Source organism: Schistocerca americana, chromosome 3, assembly GCF_021461395.2.
Source record: "Schistocerca americana isolate TAMUIC-IGC-003095 chromosome 3, iqSchAmer2.1, whole genome shotgun sequence".
NCBI lineage: Eukaryota > Metazoa > Arthropoda > Insecta > Orthoptera > Acrididae > Schistocerca > Schistocerca americana.
Genome location: NC_060121.1, coordinates 155,573,504 through 155,592,907, shown reverse-complemented (window position 1 = coordinate 155,592,907; position 19,404 = coordinate 155,573,504).

The following is a 19,404-nucleotide window of genomic DNA, read 5'->3' as shown; positions in this document are numbered from 1 at the left end:
GAAAAATCGCAATGCCAGTCAATAGTATGATGAAAGGTTTGTTGAGTACCTGTTTACGTCGAGAGAAAATAAGGCCACAATCAGTCAAGCTGATGAGTTTGTGTTGCTACAGAGCAATAGCAGCAGACTGACAGCATCAGTTTCAGAATCGTACAACGGCTTTTCGAGTCATAACGCTGCTGAAGGGTCTCCTCAGAGAGAGTGGGTAATACCTCACCAGCTGCGCAAGAAGAGCTTCAGAGACGCCGTCGCTCACGATTGTAAACCCATTCTGCAGTAGCGCGGTTCAGATACTCGACTGAGCCCCCTGGTAATCTTTTCCTGTTGCCCCTCTAAATCCTGCGCTGCTGCTGCAACTGGGTGCATGCTCACTCGACGTGTGGCTGTGTGACGTGCTACCGTACGTCTGAGATACGGCGCAGCCCAGGGGGCGGAAACAGCCGTTAGCGGAGGTAACGTTCCATGAAGCGAGCTGGCCTAACTCAGCGCCATGACGGGCACTGCCTCCTAACTCAACAGCGCATGCACGCGTGCACCGCAACCAGAGAGTATAGCCCAACCTGTGGTTCGCGAACGCCCTTCTCCATAATGGCGGCTTTCGAACTTAGACAAGTTGCATTCAGATCAGTTACAGTTCGGTTCGAATTAGCTTCTGTTTTGTCCAAAGTTAGCACACGAGTGTAAGATGAATAACAGTTTGTGAATACATAGTTTTGGTTATATGTAGACTTTTATAGAGTTGGAGGTGAATTGGGCTAAATTTCGGACAGAAACAGAGTGGTCAGCTTACACATTATCCATGCTCCTGTACCATTAGTCTCATAAAACCTCCACTTCAGTTGTTGCTGCTTTTGTGTGGAAGTTCGAGTGCTGACATTCACGAAATTTAATATTGACTCAAACCAAAAACACTACAACAAAGTTATTTCACGAGTAGGTAGGTTTTATTTATTTATCTATTTATTCGAATAACCATTTTGGAGGGTACCATAAATCAATTTGGTTTTGATTCTTTGGGTTTAATTTTCGTTTCTCCTAGACTTCGTTCATCATTCAGCGGTGCCATTCCTTTTCTTCCTGGGTCCACTTTCTTCATTTTTCAGACCTCTTTCTCTCCTGAAATCCGCCTATTATGTGCTTTTCTAAAATGTATTGTGTTATCTATTATGTTGATTCCAATCCCTGTGTTTTTCATATTTTTGTCAATTTAGATGAACCACGTGAGTTTGGATTTGTAGCTGTTCAGTGAGTTGTAGATCCTGGTTAGTCTGTTGTTATCCGTTCGTTGTTTATGGCCATTGAACTGTAGTCTTCTTTTCCTCATTACATCAGTTAGCTTTTCCATTTCGAACAGAGCTCTCTGTTTGAACTTAATTTGTATTCAACGTTAGCGTTAGTTACTTCTTAGTCCCAGTATCTTCCTTACAGATCTTCTTTCAGCTTTTTACAGTTTTTCAAGGTCCCAAAATCCTGTTAGTTTAAATGTTTCTGCTGCGTACAGAGTTTCAGGCCTTACTACTGTTTCATAATGTCTTAGTTTTGTGTTGCAGGACAATATTTTTTTGTTATATATGGTTTTTGTCATTTGAAATGCCTTTTTTATTTTATGTACTCTAATTTCTATGACTATATTTGCTATTTGTCGTGAAACGTATTTATTCAAACGATATTTTTAGTTTTATTTTGTCTACTTGTGTCTGTAGTCTGTGATTTGTACTTTGGCACAACCTAGTGAGTCAACAGCTAATACCATATCATCTGGAAAAGCCAGACACTCTATGGTGAGTTTATTTGGGTTTCTTCCTAGTTGAACACCCTTAGTATTGATGAATTCTGTTCATTCTCTCACTACTTTCTCTAATATGCAGTTAAAAAGTGGGGGTGATAAACCATCTCTCTCTCTTAAGCCTGGTTTTATTTGAAAGGTTTTGACAGTTTCCCCACTAATTTTACTTTGATGTTGTGTTTAAGTTCCTTTAATTCATTCTGTTGTTTTATTGTCGAGTCTCAATTCCTTTAAAAAATTGGTTAGTGGAGTTCTATCAACTGGGTTATCTGTTCTTTTCTTTTAATCTACAAAAGTTGTCACACAATTCAAGTTTCCGATTTTCTTTATTTCTATTATGTTCTTTAGATTTAGTATTTGTTCTGCGCAAGACCTTCCCTTCCTAAATCCTGCTTGATACTCTCCTAGCTGTAGGTCAAGTATTCCTTGAGCTCTCTTTAAAAGGGTCATAGACAAGATTTTACATGTCACTGGTAAGAGGGAGATCCCTCTGTAATTGTTAGGATCAGTTTTCTTTGTTTTTTTATGGAGAGATGTGTTAATGCCGTTGTCCATTTTGGCGATAAGCTGTTTGCTGTGCAAATTTGATTAATATCTGTAAGACCTACAATTCTGTCAATAGAATGTCCCCACAATTCAGCTGCTGTGTTGTGTTCCCTGATGGTTTGTTACTTGTAAGTTGTGGTATGATTTCTCCGATTTCCTCTATTGTTGGTTACTTTGAGTCTGGTTGTATTTGGGTTTCGTTAACAAAATGAAATTCTTGTTTTGGTGGGTCGCAGTTCTGTAGTTCTTTAAGTAGTCCGCAAGTATTCCACGGTTCACCATCTTATTATGTGCAGTATTTTGTGTTTTTGGCCTATAAACTGTAAACTAGGTGGTGTCGATTTCTTTAAACTATTTTTGAATGTTTTAGAGGAGTTTGTCATGTTGTTTTGCTTAAAGTGTGACTCAATTGACGTTGACGTATCTTTTATACGTTAACTGTAATCTTTTTGAAACATTTTGATCCATGTTTCCTTGCTTCTATAAAACTTTTACTGTTGTTATTATTTTTATTTGCGTTCTAGATATTCCAATCTATTTGTCTCTTAATAATTAACTCCTCAGAATTATCAATACTCCAATGTGTTTCCATTTTTTAAGAGGGATAATTTTTTCTCTATCCTCAATGTCTTTTTGAAGTTGTTCCAAACATTTAGGAATTCTTTTTTCCAAATGCACTTTGTAATCATTTTCTTTAGATAACTTCTTTACCTCAAATGTTCTTCGTTGGCATTTTTTTTCTATATATTGATGTAAACTTTAATTTAATGAGAGCCAGCTAGTGCTCTGAATCCAAAACGCCAGTCTTGGCAACATGTACATTGAATACCTCCATTGCAGAGTGCCATCTTATGGCAACATGCTCCAATGTTTTCGCCACAAATCGCAGTTAGCGATACCAATGTAGTTTGCTTTCTAGAAAGGTTTTTGAAGAATGTAGATTTTAGTACTATGTTATGCTGCCGGCATAGGCTTAAGAGTCTTTCTTTATTTGCATTGGTCCTTTTACGTGTATGGAGTTTTCCTCCGATTGATTTGTGCTGATGCTCTTTACCAATTTGTGCATTAAAGTCTCCAAGAAGTAGTACCGTGTTTTTCGATGGAATGTGATCTGGAGTGCTTGACACATTTTGCCAAAAAAATTCTGTTTGATCTTTCTCTATTCTTGTTAACTGACATAAATCCTATTATTGAGTTTAATGAGCTTTTCTTGACAATGAAAACTACTCCAAACTGGAGTACGTTTTCCATAATTCTTTTTCCTGGTTTTCCCTTAAATGTCCTGAATCCTTCTGAATCGGATGGATGTTCATTAGCAAATCTTATTTCTTGCAGCGCTGTTATTATTATATTCTTTTCCGTTACAAAGTTTATCAAAGTTTTAAGTTTTCCTGTCTTTAACAACGAATTTACACTAAAAGTCGCTGGGTAACTTTTATATCTCTTTTGAATTTATGCGTTTGTTGTTCAAAACAGGTTTCAGAATGCTTCGACTCATTCTTTGCGCGATGTCGCAGGCCCCCAGAATCCGAATGCCAAGGTTTTATTTCCCTGGAAACGGAGACTGGGTGCTCCTTGCGGGAAATCTCGTACAAAGTGCATCTCCAGTGTCTGTTTGTTGTTAAGTAAGGATACTAATCGGGGTTGTTACCTCTGAGGAACGTGTTTCCAGCCAAACCTCCAGACGCATTGTGTTGCTTCCTCCGCTAGTTCCGCCGCTCCAAGAGTCTTTCCTCCTTCTCTGCCGTTGAAGACTTTACTGTAACACTAGCATGCCGCTACGTCGGATCCAAATCTGGAGCCTCATCGCTAGGGTTATAGGTAGGTTTTAAGATTATGTTACTCCACAAAACTTAGTTCGTGATAGATTCAAATTCAAAAACGAAGAATAATTCACTTTGTGTAAAGAAAAATGAGGAAGAAAGTTTGGGCAAGAAAACGGAAGAATCCGTTAGCAACGGAGTGTCTGGTAACCCTAGTGAACAGTGATATCACACGTGCAGAGACTACCCACAAACGGGTACGCGCATGGAGACATAATAAGGGTGGAGACTGCGCTACAGACTTATGCTGTACTTTATTATGAAGCCGGCACCGCCATGTTTGATGCTCCAAAACATTAGCGAACTACAATTCACGATTTTGTTCTTAATTTCTGTCATGTGCACGCAACAGTTGTTTTAAACAGGAAATGTTACTGCGCTTTCGTGAATGACACATCAGGAAGTCAGACGTCTTTCTCGTATTAAATATATATTTGGTCCCGTAATACGACTCATTTCGTCTCTTTAATGTAACTTTCTTTTTGTTGTACTTTTCGAATAACCAAGAAGGGAAGTAAGTGATGTGATGAGACTGCTGTTGCAATCCAGCATTTTGCTTAATACGGACTGACGAAACTGATGTTCAGTATGCTTGTCCGATTTACAATCTTCCATTCTTAGGGAGCTTTTCGAGAAGGTTAGAAAATATAACGATAGAAATATAAGAGCACAAGCAAAATTTATGTATATAAAAGAAAATATCACTGTGTCTTTTAGTTACATATTATTCATATGTACATTTAATTTTTAGCTATGGAATTCTTTTTTGGGGAACAAATGCACAAAACATGAACAAAGTTCTCAAACTCCAGAAAAGAACCATCATAATAATAACTAAAAATACTAGTCGATCTCATTGTAAAGATCTGTTCAAAACAAAGGGGATTTTTGACTGCTCCATGTGAATACATTTACCAGTTACACACATCAAAAATAGCATTGATAATTACTGCACAAACAGCTCTGTCCATGACCATGCAACAAGAGATAGACTCACCTCACATTTACCAAGAAAAAATAAACATAAAACTCAAAACAGCATTTTCTACCAAGGAATAAAACTGTACAATAAATTACCAAAAGAGATTAGAAATTGAAAAAATACACTTATTTAAAAATGCAGCTAAAAAGTACCTGTTATGCAATACATTTTATACATTGAAGGATTACTTAGATATAACAGAGTAGGGGTTTGATGAAAAAAATGTTGTACAAATAAATAATAATAACAATAATAATAATAATAATAGTGATTATAAAACATCCAACATTCCACATAACACCTACTCTTTATGGTTTTTCCTTTCTAGAAATACTTACCCCAAGCTGTGCATAGCACAAAACTAACACCTCTTCCTCTTTCTGAGCTCATCATCACACTCATGGAGGGATGCTGACTCAGTTTTTCAGGATAGCAAATGGGAACTTGTGGTACAGAAAATGGCCCAGAGATCACCCGTGTGAGTGTGTGTGTGTGTGTGTGTGTGTGTGTGTGTGTGTGTAGTGAATGAAGTGTTATGAAAGAAGGTGTGCGAAGTGTGTGCAGTGACTGATAGTGAGATATGAGTGAACAGTGTGGCATTACATTGTTTTGATACGTTATTTGTAAAAAAAAAAAGTGTTGTATATCAGGATTAAATCTAATAATTTTGTCTAACTAAAAGTATAGGAATTAGCTTATATTAAATTGATCTAAACTTTGACATGTCCTATAGTCTTGTGAAAAGATATCTACGGATGAATAAAGCTACTACTACTACTACTACTACTACTACTACTTGAAAACGTCTACTTGAGAACGAAATGTGATTGCTTCTCTCTTTGGACTATAATCAGAAAGATAAGAACACCTGTAAATGACCAACCTGGCATTTTTGACCAAACTCTTCGACCAAAAGGTAATGTTTGGGGCAAACTAACATGGCAGACGTTGGCTTCAAGTATGTAACGCCATGACAACTCCCTTATTGTACCTGCACGGACACACGGGCCATCGGGCTCAGTTCGAAGAGGGGACTGCTCACTGAAGACAATTCTACTCTAATCAATGAGATTCCAGGCCGAAAACGTCCCCGGAGATCCCGTGGGCAGCGGAGGAATACCAACCTGACTACTGCCAGGCATATGGCCCGAAAACAGGAGTAATGACCTGGGGTGTCATTTCTTTTCATAAGAGGACCACTTCGGTTGTTACCTGCAGCACCCTTACACCACAGCGATTCTAGGTCCTGTTCTGTTGCCCTCCTTGGCAAGCCATCTTAAGCTTACATTCTAGCAGGATAACGCCAGCACGCACGTGGCGAAAGTTTCTACTGCTCGCCTTCGTGCCCGCCAAACCCTGCCTTGTCCAGCAAGGCGCCGTATCTCTCCCCACCTGAGAACGAACGTTTGGAGGATTGCGAGCAGGGCAATCCAAACAGCTCGGGATTTTGACAACCTATCGCACCAGTTGGACAGAATTTGGCACTGTATTACACAGGCACCATTCAGAAACTCTGTCTACATCTACATGGATACTCTCCAAATCACATTTAAGTGCCTGGCAGAGGGTTCATCGAACCACCTTCACAATTCTCTATTATTCCAATGTCGTATAGCGCGCGGAAAGAATGAACACCTATATCTTTCCGTACGAGCTCTGATTTCCCTTATTTCATCGTGGTCATCGTTCCTCCCTATGTAGGTCGATCTCAACAAAATATTTTCGCATTCGGAGGAGAAAGTTGGTGATTGGAATTTTGTGAGAAGATTCCGTCGCAACGAAAAACGCCTTTCTTTTCATGATTTCCAGCCCAAATCCTGTATCATTTCTGTGACACTCTCTCCCATATTTCGCGATAATATAAAACGTGCTGCCTTTCTTAGAACTTTTTCGATGTGCTCCGTCAATCCTATCTAATAAGGATCCCACACGGCGCAGCAGTATTCTAAAAGAGGACGGACAAGCGTAGTGTAGGCAGTCTCCTTAGTAGGTCTGTTACATTTCCTAAGTGTCCTGCCAATAAAACGCAGCCTTTGGTTAGCCTTCCCCACAACATTTTCTATGTGTTCCTTCCAATTGAAGTTGTTCGTAATTGTAATACCTAGGTATTTAGTTGAATTTACGGCTTTTACATTAGACTGATTTATCGTGTAACCGAAGTTTAACGAGTTCCTTTTAGCATTCATGTGGATGACCTCACACTTTTCGTTATTTTGGGTCAACAGCCACTTTTCGCACCATTCAGATATCTTTTCTAAATCGTTTTGCAGTTTGTTTTGGTCTTCTGATGACTTTATTAGTCGATAAACGACAGCATCATCTGCAAACAACCGAAGAGGACTGCTCAGATTGTCTCCTAAATCGTTTATATAGATAAGGAACAGCAAAGGGCCTATAACACTACCTTGGGGAACGCCAGAAATCACTTCTGTTTTACTCGATGACTTTCCGTCAATTACTACGAACTGTGACCTCTCTGACAGGAAATCGCAAACCCAGTCACATAACTGAGACAACATTCCATAAGCACGCAATTTCGCTACGAGTCGCTTGTGTGGTACAGTATGAAAAGTCTTGGGAAATCCAGGAATACGCAGTCGATCTGAAATCCCTTCTCAATAGCACTCAGCACTTTATGTGAATAAAGAGCCAGTTGTGTTTCACAGGAACGATGTTTTCTCAACCCATGTTGACTATGTGTCAATAGACCGTTTCCTTCGAGGTAATTCATGATGTTCGAACACAATATATGTTCTAAAATCCTTCTGCATATCGGCGTTAACGATATGGGCCTGTAATTTAGTGGATTACTCCGGCTGCCTTTCTTGAATATTGGTGTGACTTGTGCAACTTTCCAGTCTTTGGGTACGGATCTTTCGTCGAGCGAACGGTTGTATATGATTGTTAAGTATGCAGCTTACGCATCAGCATACTCGGAAAGGAACCTAATTGGTATACAGTCTGGACCAGAAGACTTGCTTTTATTAAGTGATTTAAGTTGCTTCACTACTCCGAGGATACTTACTTCTACGTTACTCATGTTGGCAGCTGTTCTCGATTCGAATTCTGGAATATTTACTTCGTCTTCTTTTGTGAAGGCATTTCGGAAGGCTGTGTTTAGTAACTCTGCTTTGGGTGCACTGTCTTCGATAGTATCTCCATTGTTATCGCGCAGAGAGGGCATTGATTGTTTCTTGCCGCTAACATACTTCAGATACGACCAGAATCTATCTGGATTTTCTTCCAGGTTTCGAGACAAAGTTTCGTTGTGGAAACTGTTATAGGCATCTCGCATTGAAGTCCGCGCTAAATTTCGAGCTTCTGTAAAACGTCGCCAATCTTGGGGATTTTGGTCTGTTTAAATTTGGCATGTTTGTTTCGTTGTTTCTGCAACAGTGGTCTAACCCGTTTTGTGTACCAAGGAGAATCAGCTCCGTCGTTTGAAAATTTATTTGGTGTAAATCTCTCAATTGCTGCCGATACTGTTTCTTTGAATTTAAACCACATCTGGTCTACACTTACATTATTAATTTGGAATGAGTAGAGTTCGTCTCTTAGGAAGGCGTCAAGTGAATTTTTATATGCTTTTTTTAATAGGTATATTTCGCTTATTTTTCGAGTATTTGGGGATTACTGTATTCAATCTCGCTACGACAACTCTGTGTTCACTAATCCCTGAATCGGTTTTGATGCTCGTTATTACCTCAGGATTATTTGTTGCTAAGAGCTCAAGTGTGTTTTCACAATCAATTTCAAGCCGAATAACTGGTTGCATAAGAGCCAGACCTGGACCAACGCATTATTGACATGCGCCGTTTGTGAAGTTGTTTCTCTTCGATAAATCATCCAATTTTTCTGAAATTTTAATCATTTGTTTACCTGTACATATACATCACATCTCCGCATTTCCGTTCCATTAGTATAATTCCTTCGCGGTAAGTCGTTTTTTATGTCTTAGAGTGTAGGTATTGTAAATGAGCAAATGTAAGAGTAAAATGTGACAATGAATTCGCAGCATTACGAGGTGTCACTGAAACTTTTAAAACTTCAGATTTACCAACAGACCAAAAATGGGTCCACTTCTTTAGCAAAACTGCAGCCCCAAACTCACTGAATATAGTGAAATTTGTGTTTCTTATTCTTGATGAAAAGCTTCTGGACTGATGAGCAATACAAACTTAAGATGAAATCTGTGCAAAGTGAACTTCTTGCTAAAATAAACTATAATACGAGCTACGTATGGTTCTGTCAGCATGTTCTACAGGAGAAGAACAGACGAGCACGTCTCTGAGATCCAGTTCCAGCCCCACTGATTTTAACCAGTGTATAAGGTAAACACTATTAAGTCTTAAATATTTTGTTTCAAGTATGGTATCGGCAGTAAATGTCTTGATGTGAGGATAAAAACGCGAACGTTAGTAAGAATTTCACATATAATATGAAGGGCTTATTTCAGCAGCTGTACAAGTCCATTGCCTCCACTTTTCTGCCTATAATGTTTCTGCAATTAATGATCCAAACAAACAGAAAGAAAGGTTCATCTCTAGGAAGAAGCCATATGCTTGGGTATTTCTGGTATCTCAACTGCAGATTTTTCAGCGCTCATTTAACTTTAGGACTGTGTATCTCACAATGAACAAAAATGGACTTTGTAACATTATGTGATTGCCTTATTATTTTAAATCATTGACTAATCGAGCAGTTGCTCGGCAACAGCTACAGTTAGCAAATAATGTTGCGAGAATGTAAAAGGTGAACGTCTTGTGACGTAACGTGTTTATTGTCGAAGCGCCGTCAGAGATGCAGTGAGTTAATGACTTTGAAAACCGCGGCGCGAAAAACAGACAGAAGAAGAACACTTTTACACATTTTTTTGATGTACGAAGATATTCTCGATGAACAGTTACTCAGTTACTCATTCTTCTCTTGTCTCTTGTAACTTGTGTCGGACGCGCATGTCTTGCCCCCGTATTGTTATTGTTAAAAATAATATTATTTTAGTGTAAAGTAAAAGTGCAATACCAAAAGTGCAATACTGCATAGCAGTAAATTTATTGTGCGACGTGTATGTGAAAACGTCAAAGGAATTTATTTCATTGCGAGAAGTGCCAGTCAAAACGGCATCCATGTTAAATCCTTCGTTGCAGTGTAAGTTCATCTATTAATTGACATAAATTCAGAGTTAAATGGAACTGGTGTATGGACTATTTATTTAGTATAGAATCTATGCCTCACTCCTTCATGAAGTTATTTAATTTTCTTTATGTTTCTTCCAAATAGCCGGCCGCGGCGGACGTGCGGTTCTAGACGCTGCAGTCCGGAACCGCGGGACTCCTACGGTAGCAGGTTCGAATCCTCCCTCGGGCATGGATGTGTGTGATGTCCTTAGGTTAGTTAGGTTTTAGTAGTTCTAAGTTCTAGGGGACTGATGACCTAAGATGTTAAGTCCCATAGTGCTCAGAGCCGTTTGAACCATTTTTTTTCTTCCAAATAGAGAGTTCACAGTCACGAATTCTTTCGTCGACATTGGACGGAAGTTGCATGCGGCGAAATATTTTCTCCGCGCCATATTCTACTGGTAAATGCATGATAAACTACGGTCCCTTAGGAAATTCATGTTGAGCTATCCAAAAATAATTATATTTTGAATAGGCATTTACTCTCCTCTGCAATGCAACTTCCGACTGATCAGACGATCCAACAAGAAACAGCCGCACACGGTCGGCGTTCGCAAATATATTTCCACAGCTGATTATAGCTAGATGTTACAGCACAAAAGTAAACATATTGTAATAATTAGCGACTACGAACGGGGACATTTATAACTGTATGTTTATGTAAACACATTACCTAAACATATCGTTATCACTTGTACCACTATTGAAATAACCCCTTCATATATTAAGTGCTCCCTTTTTTAAAAAGCGTCTCGGCTTTCCATGTGGCAAAAGTGACAATATCCCGACTGTTCACTTGCCGAAGGTGGTAAGCCTAGCCTCAGCTGAGTGTAGACACTGTGCGACCAATACAGACCGTGACGCAATGTGCACATGTTTTATTGAGAGCATACCGCGCTCGTTCACGGTGAGCCAGGCGATGTACTTATTCTTCCGCCGGGGTTATTCTGCAGCTCCAGCACAGCAAGCGCGAGTTTGGACAACCTCATGGAATGACAATGTGAGAGAGAGTGGCGTGTGGAGCACGGAGTTTAGTGCCCACGTAAATTAAAAAAAATAATTGATTAATAAATATAAAATAATGTCACAGCGTCGGTCGCAATTGATAATGCTATTATGATGATTATAATGCGATTATGTTTTGCTTTCGATTGATTGCAAATAATAATTATTATTTAAAAGACTTGGTTGCTGAAATAATTATTTAAATAGATATCACTGGCTTGAATTCTTTAAATGTTCTTGAAGTTACATAGACACAACAACTCCTAGTCTCGCCAAAGACTGCTGAATTGGCTATCTTGACAGTAGGACGCGACTTTGTTCGGTAAATGGTAGACAATGCTACTTGTTTCGATATTGGTCTACCACATCAGTATTTATACGAAGTTAGTCACATTACTGCCAATAAGTAGAATTTGTACTTAAACATTTAAAAGATGGAAATGTGCATTGAGATATGGAGTAAGTATAAAGGAATTACACGGAAAATATAGTACAACTTATTTTTAGGAGCTTGTCAGCTATGATGCGTTATACGATGTGTTTACATCAGTGCAGTGCTCCTTCCCTAATTGTATGACTTTAATCTACACTCCTGCTCATAAATTAAGGATAATTGCAGAATGTGGTGCGACACAACGTGGCTCTACACAAAACTGGTGCTAATAGCATACGCACATAGGGAACACACGCGACACAGATCTGTAAGACCACGATATTGGTGATAAGCTGGCAAAACCCTCCCGAAACACATGTGGTACAAAACGCCACTGTTTCCTGCGCATGTACCTCGATATCAATATGGGATATGAACACCATGCACATGTACACGGGCCGCACAACGGGTTGGCATACTGTGGATGAGGTGGTCGAGCAGCTGCTGGGGTATAGCCTCCCATTCTTGCACCAGCGCCTGTCGGAGCTCCTGAAGTGTCTTAGGGGTTTGAAGACGCGTAGCGATACGTCGACCGAGAGCATCCCAGACGTGCTCGATGGGGTTTAGGTCTGGAGAACAAGCAGGCCACTCCGTTCGCCTGATATTTTCCGTTTCAAGGTATTCCTCTGTGGTGTCACCGCCAGACACCACACTTGCTAGGTGGTAGCTTTAAATCGGCCGCGGTCCATTAGTACATGTCGGACCCGCGTGTCGCCACTGTGTGATCGCAGACCGAGCGCCACCACAAGGCAGGTCTCGAGAGACGGACTAGCACTCGCCCCAGTTGTACGGACGACGTAGCTAGCGATGCACACTGACGAATCCTCGCTCATTTGCCGAGCAGATAGTTAGAATAGCCTTCAGCTAAGTCAATGGCTACGACCTAGCAAGGCGACATTAGTAACATTGCATGTATCTATGGAGTCTCACTTGTATCGCCACAATCTCCAGATGTACCAAACGGATGGATTAAAGTTAAGTATTCCAGAAGCTACGTACTTTTCTTTATAGCATTCATTACGTATCCTGTTTCAGACCTCACGCCATCCTGCTTTAACTTAGCGCGTGCCTTTCGGCTTCCTCTCATTGTGTCTAGGCTGTCTTGTCTAGACACAACATCCTCCACGATGGCAGCCTGGTGGGGCCTTGCGTTATCATCCATCAGGAGGAAGTTGGGACCCACTGCACCCCAGAAAAGGCGGACACAGTAGTGCAAAATGACGTCCCGATACACCTGACCTGTTACAATTCCTCTGTCAAAGACGTGCAAGGGTGTACGTGCACCAATCATAATCTCACCCTACACCATCAAACCACGACCTCCATACAGTCCCTTTCAAGGACATTATGGGGTTGGTATCTGGTTCCTGGTTCACGCTAGAGAAAACTGTTGAGACTGTACTTGGACTCGTCTGTGAACATAACCTGGGACCACTGTTCCAATGACCATGTACTGTGTTGTTGACATCAGGCTTTACGGGCTGTACTCTGACCAGGGATCAGTCGAATGCACCTTGCAGGTCTCCGGGCGAATAAACCATGTCTGTTCAGTCGTCTGTAGACTGTGTGCCTGGAGACAACTGTTCCAGTGGCTGCGGTAAGGTCCCGAGCAAGGCTACCTGCAGTACTCCGTGTCCGTCTGCGGGCACTGATGGTGAGATACCGGTCTTCTTGTGGTGTTGTGCACTGTGGACGTCCCGTACTGTAGCGCTTGGACACGTCTCTTGTCTGCTGGTATCGTTGCCATAATCTTGAGATCACACTTTGTGGAACACGGAGGGCCCGTGCTACGACCTGCTGTGTTTGACCAGCCTCCAGTCGCCCTAGTATTGTACCACTCATAACGTCATCAATATGTGTTCATTGATCCATTTTTAACACACAGTCACCATTAGCACGTCTGAACGTCTGAACACTTACTCGCTGCACCATCCTCTTACACGCACCGACACACCTCTGCGTATGTTGACTGCTGCCAGCGCCACCGTGCGACGACCGCAGGTCAAATGCACCGCGTGGTCATACCCCGAGGTGATTTAAACCCGCAAACCGCCCACCGGAGCGCGGTTTCACCATGTACCAGCGTTATCCTTAATTTATGAGCATGAGTGTAAAATACATGTACAGTAAAATAGCTGCTCAGAGCGACAATGGATACTGTGCAGTTCGCTCCCATACGTGCGGCCTGACTGCTGTGGTCGTGTTGTGGACACGAGATCGAGATAGTGTGTGGATGAACGGTCCAGCATACGCCCAGAGGCGCCAGTGCCCCAGCGGTACCTGTAATAGCGTTTATTTATCGTGCAAAACGTACAGAGTTGTAAGTGTCTTCAGAGCAGCTGCCAGTGGCCGGTTGTAGGCGCACTTGCCATGAAGGAGTGCTGACGACTTGCCTGCTAGTAATGACGTCACCATCGCAGGTCAATGTGGCTGAGACTCGTACTGTGCTGGCAGCGAGGAAGGCATTGCCCGCCCAGACTTTCCACGGTCTAATGTGGCTCCCACCTCAGCGCTTTCGAAAGTCCATCGCTCGCTGAGGTGGAGGCTGGTGTTTGTGGTCCAGGATGTGGTCGTCATGCAGACTAGGCCCTGGTAATCCACCATGGATCGACCGAGATGTCAGTAGATGCTTGGGAGTCGGCCAGGAGGCTGAGCGGTCGCACCTCATCTGGTCGATGTGGAACTGGCGGTCTTCAGACGATCTGCGATGATCCAGTAGTTTGGGAGGGCTAGCCCCTCACCAGTCTTCTCTTCCAAGATGACTCAGTAGGCAGCAATGGCAGACCACGGCTGTGATATGCATCAGGTGGGCTGCATCTCGCTGATGATGGAGTCAGCAAACAAGTAGCAGGGTGTCCACGTCAGTCAGCTTGTGGTGATTTCACTGAAACTGAAAGCACTGAATCTCAAATCGTTATTGGTACGCTAAGCTGGCTAAAGCCGGAAATAAGTTCAGCCGAAATTTTTACAAAGGACCTATCCGTCTTCAGAAAGGATAGATTAAATACAGTTGGTCGTGGAGTGTTTATTGGTGTCAGGAGTCGTTTACTGTGTAGTGAAACTGAAGTAGACAGTCCATTTGACTTACTGTCGGAAGAAGTTATACGTGAGAAACGGAATAAATTAATAATTGCTTCGTTTTATCGACTCGCTAACTCAGATGAAACAGTTGCTCGACGGTTCAAACAAAAATTGAGTGTCTTTTCAAATAGATACCTCACTCACGCAATTATAGTTGGTGGTGACTTGAATGTACCCTCGATATCTTGGCGAAAATATGTGTTTACAGTCGGTGGTTTCGAACAACTAGTAAAGGAGCCCACTGGAAGTGTAAATCGTTGCGAATACGTACTTGCCCTTTAGCAAGAAATAATCCTGACCAAATAGTGAGCATTATGATTGATACAGGGATTAGTGACCATAAGGTTGTTGTAGCTAGACTGAGTACCTAACGTCAAAACCCACCAAAAATAAATCAAACATACATCTATTTAAAAAAGCGGATAAAAATTTGCTTGATAGTCTCTCTTCCTTCGAATGTAACTACGTAAGCCTACAAAAAAAAAAAAAGTTCAAATGGCTCTGAACACTATGGGACTTAACATCTGAGGTCATCAGTCCCCTAGAACTTAGAACTACTTAAACTTAACTAACCTAAGGACACCACACACATCCATGGCCGAGGCAGGATTCGAACCTGCTACCGTAGCGATCGCGCGGTTCCAGACTGTAGCGCCTAGAACCGCTCGGCCACCCTGGCCGGCTCTCAATAAGTAATGAGCGCTAGGAATAGGGTAGTTCAAATTGATTCCATATTTCTAGATTTCGGGAAGACTTTTGACACCGTTTCTAGCAAGCATCTTCTAATTAAACTGCCTTTGGAGTAGAGTTTCAGCTGACTGATTGAATTCGTTATTCTCTGTCAGAAAGGTCACACTTCGTAATAATTGATGGAAGTCATCGGGTAAAACAGAGGTAACATCTGTCTTTCCACAAGGAAGTTTATAGGCCCTCTGCTGTTCCTGATCTACATAAACGATGTAGGAGACAGTCTAAACAGCCGTCTTAGACTGTTTGCAAATGATTTTGTCATTTAACGTCTTGTAAAGCCACCAGATGATCAAAACGAATTACAAGAAGTCTGTATGGTGTAAAAAGTGAAAATTAGCTCTAAATAATGAAAAATGTGAAGTCAACCAAATGTACACTAAAAAATTCGCTAAATTTCAATTGCACGATAAATCACACACATCTAAAGGTAGGAAAGTCAACTACATACTTAGTGATGACAATTACGAATAACTTAAATTGGGACGATCTCATAGATAATGTTGGGGCGAAAGCAAACCAAAGACTACGATTTATTGACAGAACACTTAGATAACGCCTACTAAAGCGACTGCTTACACCACGCTTTTCCACCCTCTTGTCGAATTTTTCTGCGTGTTGTGGATCCGCATCAGATGGAATTGACGGACGACATCGAAGCAGCCCAAAGAAGGCGAGTTATTTTGTTCTGTTGTGAAATAAGAGAGGGACTGCAACGGATATGAAACACGAATTGGTGTCGTAGTCATTAACGCTGAGGCGTTTTTCGCTGCGCAGGACCTTCTCATCAAATTTCAATCACAAAGTTTCTCCTCATAGTGTGGAAATATTTTTTTTTACTGCCCACCTGTGCTGGGAGACACGACCATCGTAATAAAATAAGAGAAATCACAGCTTGCACAGAAAGATTTAAGTGCACGTTTTCCCCGAGCGCTGTTCGGAAGTGGAACGGCAGAGTAATTGCTTGAAGGCAGTTCGATGAAGCCTCTGCCAGGGACGTAATTGTGAATTGCAGAGCAATCACGCAGATGTAGCTGTGGAAACTGAATAAACTGTCATACTCTCTGAGTGTATTAACCCATCAGCGCTCCTTGACTCGCTGTGGTAATTCAGTAATTACATTGGGTCGCCGGGCCCGGCTGTTTCTGCCTACGTTCGATTTTGTAGTGGCGTCTGGACTGTGAATTTACGTAGCGTAACTCACAATGCCTCGTTATGCAGCGCAGCAACGCTTCGGTTTCTGCCTGCCTAGTTCTGAGGTCTGCTGCGTTGGTGGTTTGCCTTATTGACGCACCAACGGACACAACCTACACAGCGCTATCCTAAGCTGTTCTGAGCTCGCCTGCTATAATTTCCAAAAAATCCAAAAATGTACAATAAATTCATTCTGCTGCGCAACAGACGCCTACGCCATAAGAAGAAGGAACCAGACAGAGAAAGCTGAACTTCCATTAAAAAACGCGAAGAACATAATTCCGCCAGTGATGCGTAAAAACTGTCTATATGTCCTCTATCTCTGATAAAGCATCTCTGGTTAGTTAGTTACATGTTCTATGGATCATTTGCACGAGGTATCGTAATGATGTGGAATGAGTCATTCTGCATACAGATCACAACTCAGTTTTCGGATATGGCTACATGCTGAACATTCATAGTTCATTTTTTTAAGGTTTAATTAATTATTATGTTGATGTTACAGGGGATATCCGGGTGATTTCATGGAGCATGCTCTACGTGTTCAACAAATGTGGGATAAATTGTGAGTGTTTTAGTGATAATCAATTCTTCGATGAAAGCTATATTTTCCAGTAACATCACGTGTCACATCAGTTGAAATCTTGGAAGTCATGAGAAATATAACGAGTTTCTCTGTATCTAATAGAAATATCTTTTATCGCTGGGTGCTGGCTCATGGTGGCTGCCATTCGCCAGAAGATGGAAAGAGACAGTAGCCGTCCCAAAACGTTGCGTCCACACGGCAGTTTTATGCTTCAACAATCTCACTGCCTGAACACTCCACTAAAACCTTCATTGGTACATCTATATAAATAACAGTTGCTGCCTGCATGAAAGATTATCACTTGAGAACGGCTCTACAGTTTTGGTTGATGTTTCTTACTGTGTTCGTTATTGTCACAACAAGGCTTGATTGAAAGAAAATTTTTGGAAAATACTCCGGAAAAGTCAGAAATTAATATCCATTGCCGCATGTATGAAATATCATCAATTAAGAACGGCTCGACAGATTTGGCCGGTTTTTGCCTTTGTTGTGTTCGTGATTGTCAAGACAAGCTTTGTATGAAAGAAAGATTTAGAAGTCAGAAATTAAAATCAATTGTGAAACATCACTTGAGAACGGCTCGACCGGTATGACTGATTTCTCTTTTTTCTGTGTACGTAACTGTGGTTCGTAATCGTATTTTTGGTACGAATATGTTCGATTTGACAGCTCTGTTGTCACATGTTTAAAAAAAAAAAAAAAACGAAAACGGTTGAAAGCTATACACCGGGTGAGTCACTAAATATTGCCACCAATAATAACTCCGAAAGTATGATAGGAACTGAAAAGTTTGTGGGACAAAAGTTGCATGGGACAACGAGGGCCATAATATCACGTTGGGTTTTCGTTGCTAGGTGGGGTCACTTCAGAGATATGAAGGTCAACCTTGCAATTTTAAATGGATGCTATAGTTTGGTACTCCGGACAGCCATGAGAGTGCTTCTGCTGTCATACGAAATCGCACTGTGCCGCGTGCTCCTGCGATTTGATTGTTCCGGTGTAGTGTGTTCTATCTCTTTCGATTCGCTTTGCGGTGCGCGGGTTGGTGCGCCCTCTGGGATTCCGTGCGGGAAGCCGAAAGGGAGTCTCGGGCAGAGAGAGAGAGAGAGAGACGAGCGGGCCTGGGCGGAGCGACGCCGGAAGACCGTGGAAGTCGCGTCGGCAAGTGTTGTGAGTGTGGCAGCTGCACTGGGGCCGGCCGAGCAGCGGATCTGGAGGTGTTGCAGTGACTCGCTGTCGTTCGTTCTGTTTACGAGTTCAACCTTCCTCACGCTGTAGCTACGGGCTGCTGTTATTCTGGCCATTACCTTATTAGCGGCATTTGGATTAATAGTGTTAAAGGTGGGCTGTTAGTTTGGTGCATCTTCATCTGGTGGAGTTACAGCGAGACTCCTTTCTGTCGTATCCTGGCTTGCGCTGTTGAGCAGTTAGTGTTCCCACGTCGCGTGTCGAAATACTGACTTTTGCCCTGGCTGATTTACGTATGAACTGGAGTGCCTATGTGGGCGTGTGCGCTAAAATTGTTGTTGAATCTGTTTCACAATACCCTTACTCGATTGTCTTTAAATTGCATTTCACTTGGTTACTGAACTTATGTCAGTTAAGGGACACCCAAATTGTCACACTAGTCAAGTAAAGTCTATTTGTGACACCACTGTTTACCTGTTGGATTAAAATTAATTCAATCTTAACCACAGCTAGGAGTAATTCAAGGCTAATTGTAAGTGCCGTGTGTGTTTGTTTTTTGTCATTTTCTCTTACTCACCACTGTTGAGTGTTAAACTGTTTTGGAAACCCCTTTGACGTCACTTCACGGTGTGGTTTTAGAAAGAGTTCTGTGGGTACTGTTGTTGACGGCTCCTGTTACAATGGGGTTTCTGGCCCACACATCTATCGCACGCCGGGGCTTTAGTGCCAACCGCCAACAGTACGGTAACTTGTTATCAATCCTTTTCGAATCACCGTCTGGTCTACGACTACTGATGGATTTCTGTGGTAAAATTAAAATGGTGGTACTGTCTTGTTAACTTGTCTGAACTGAATG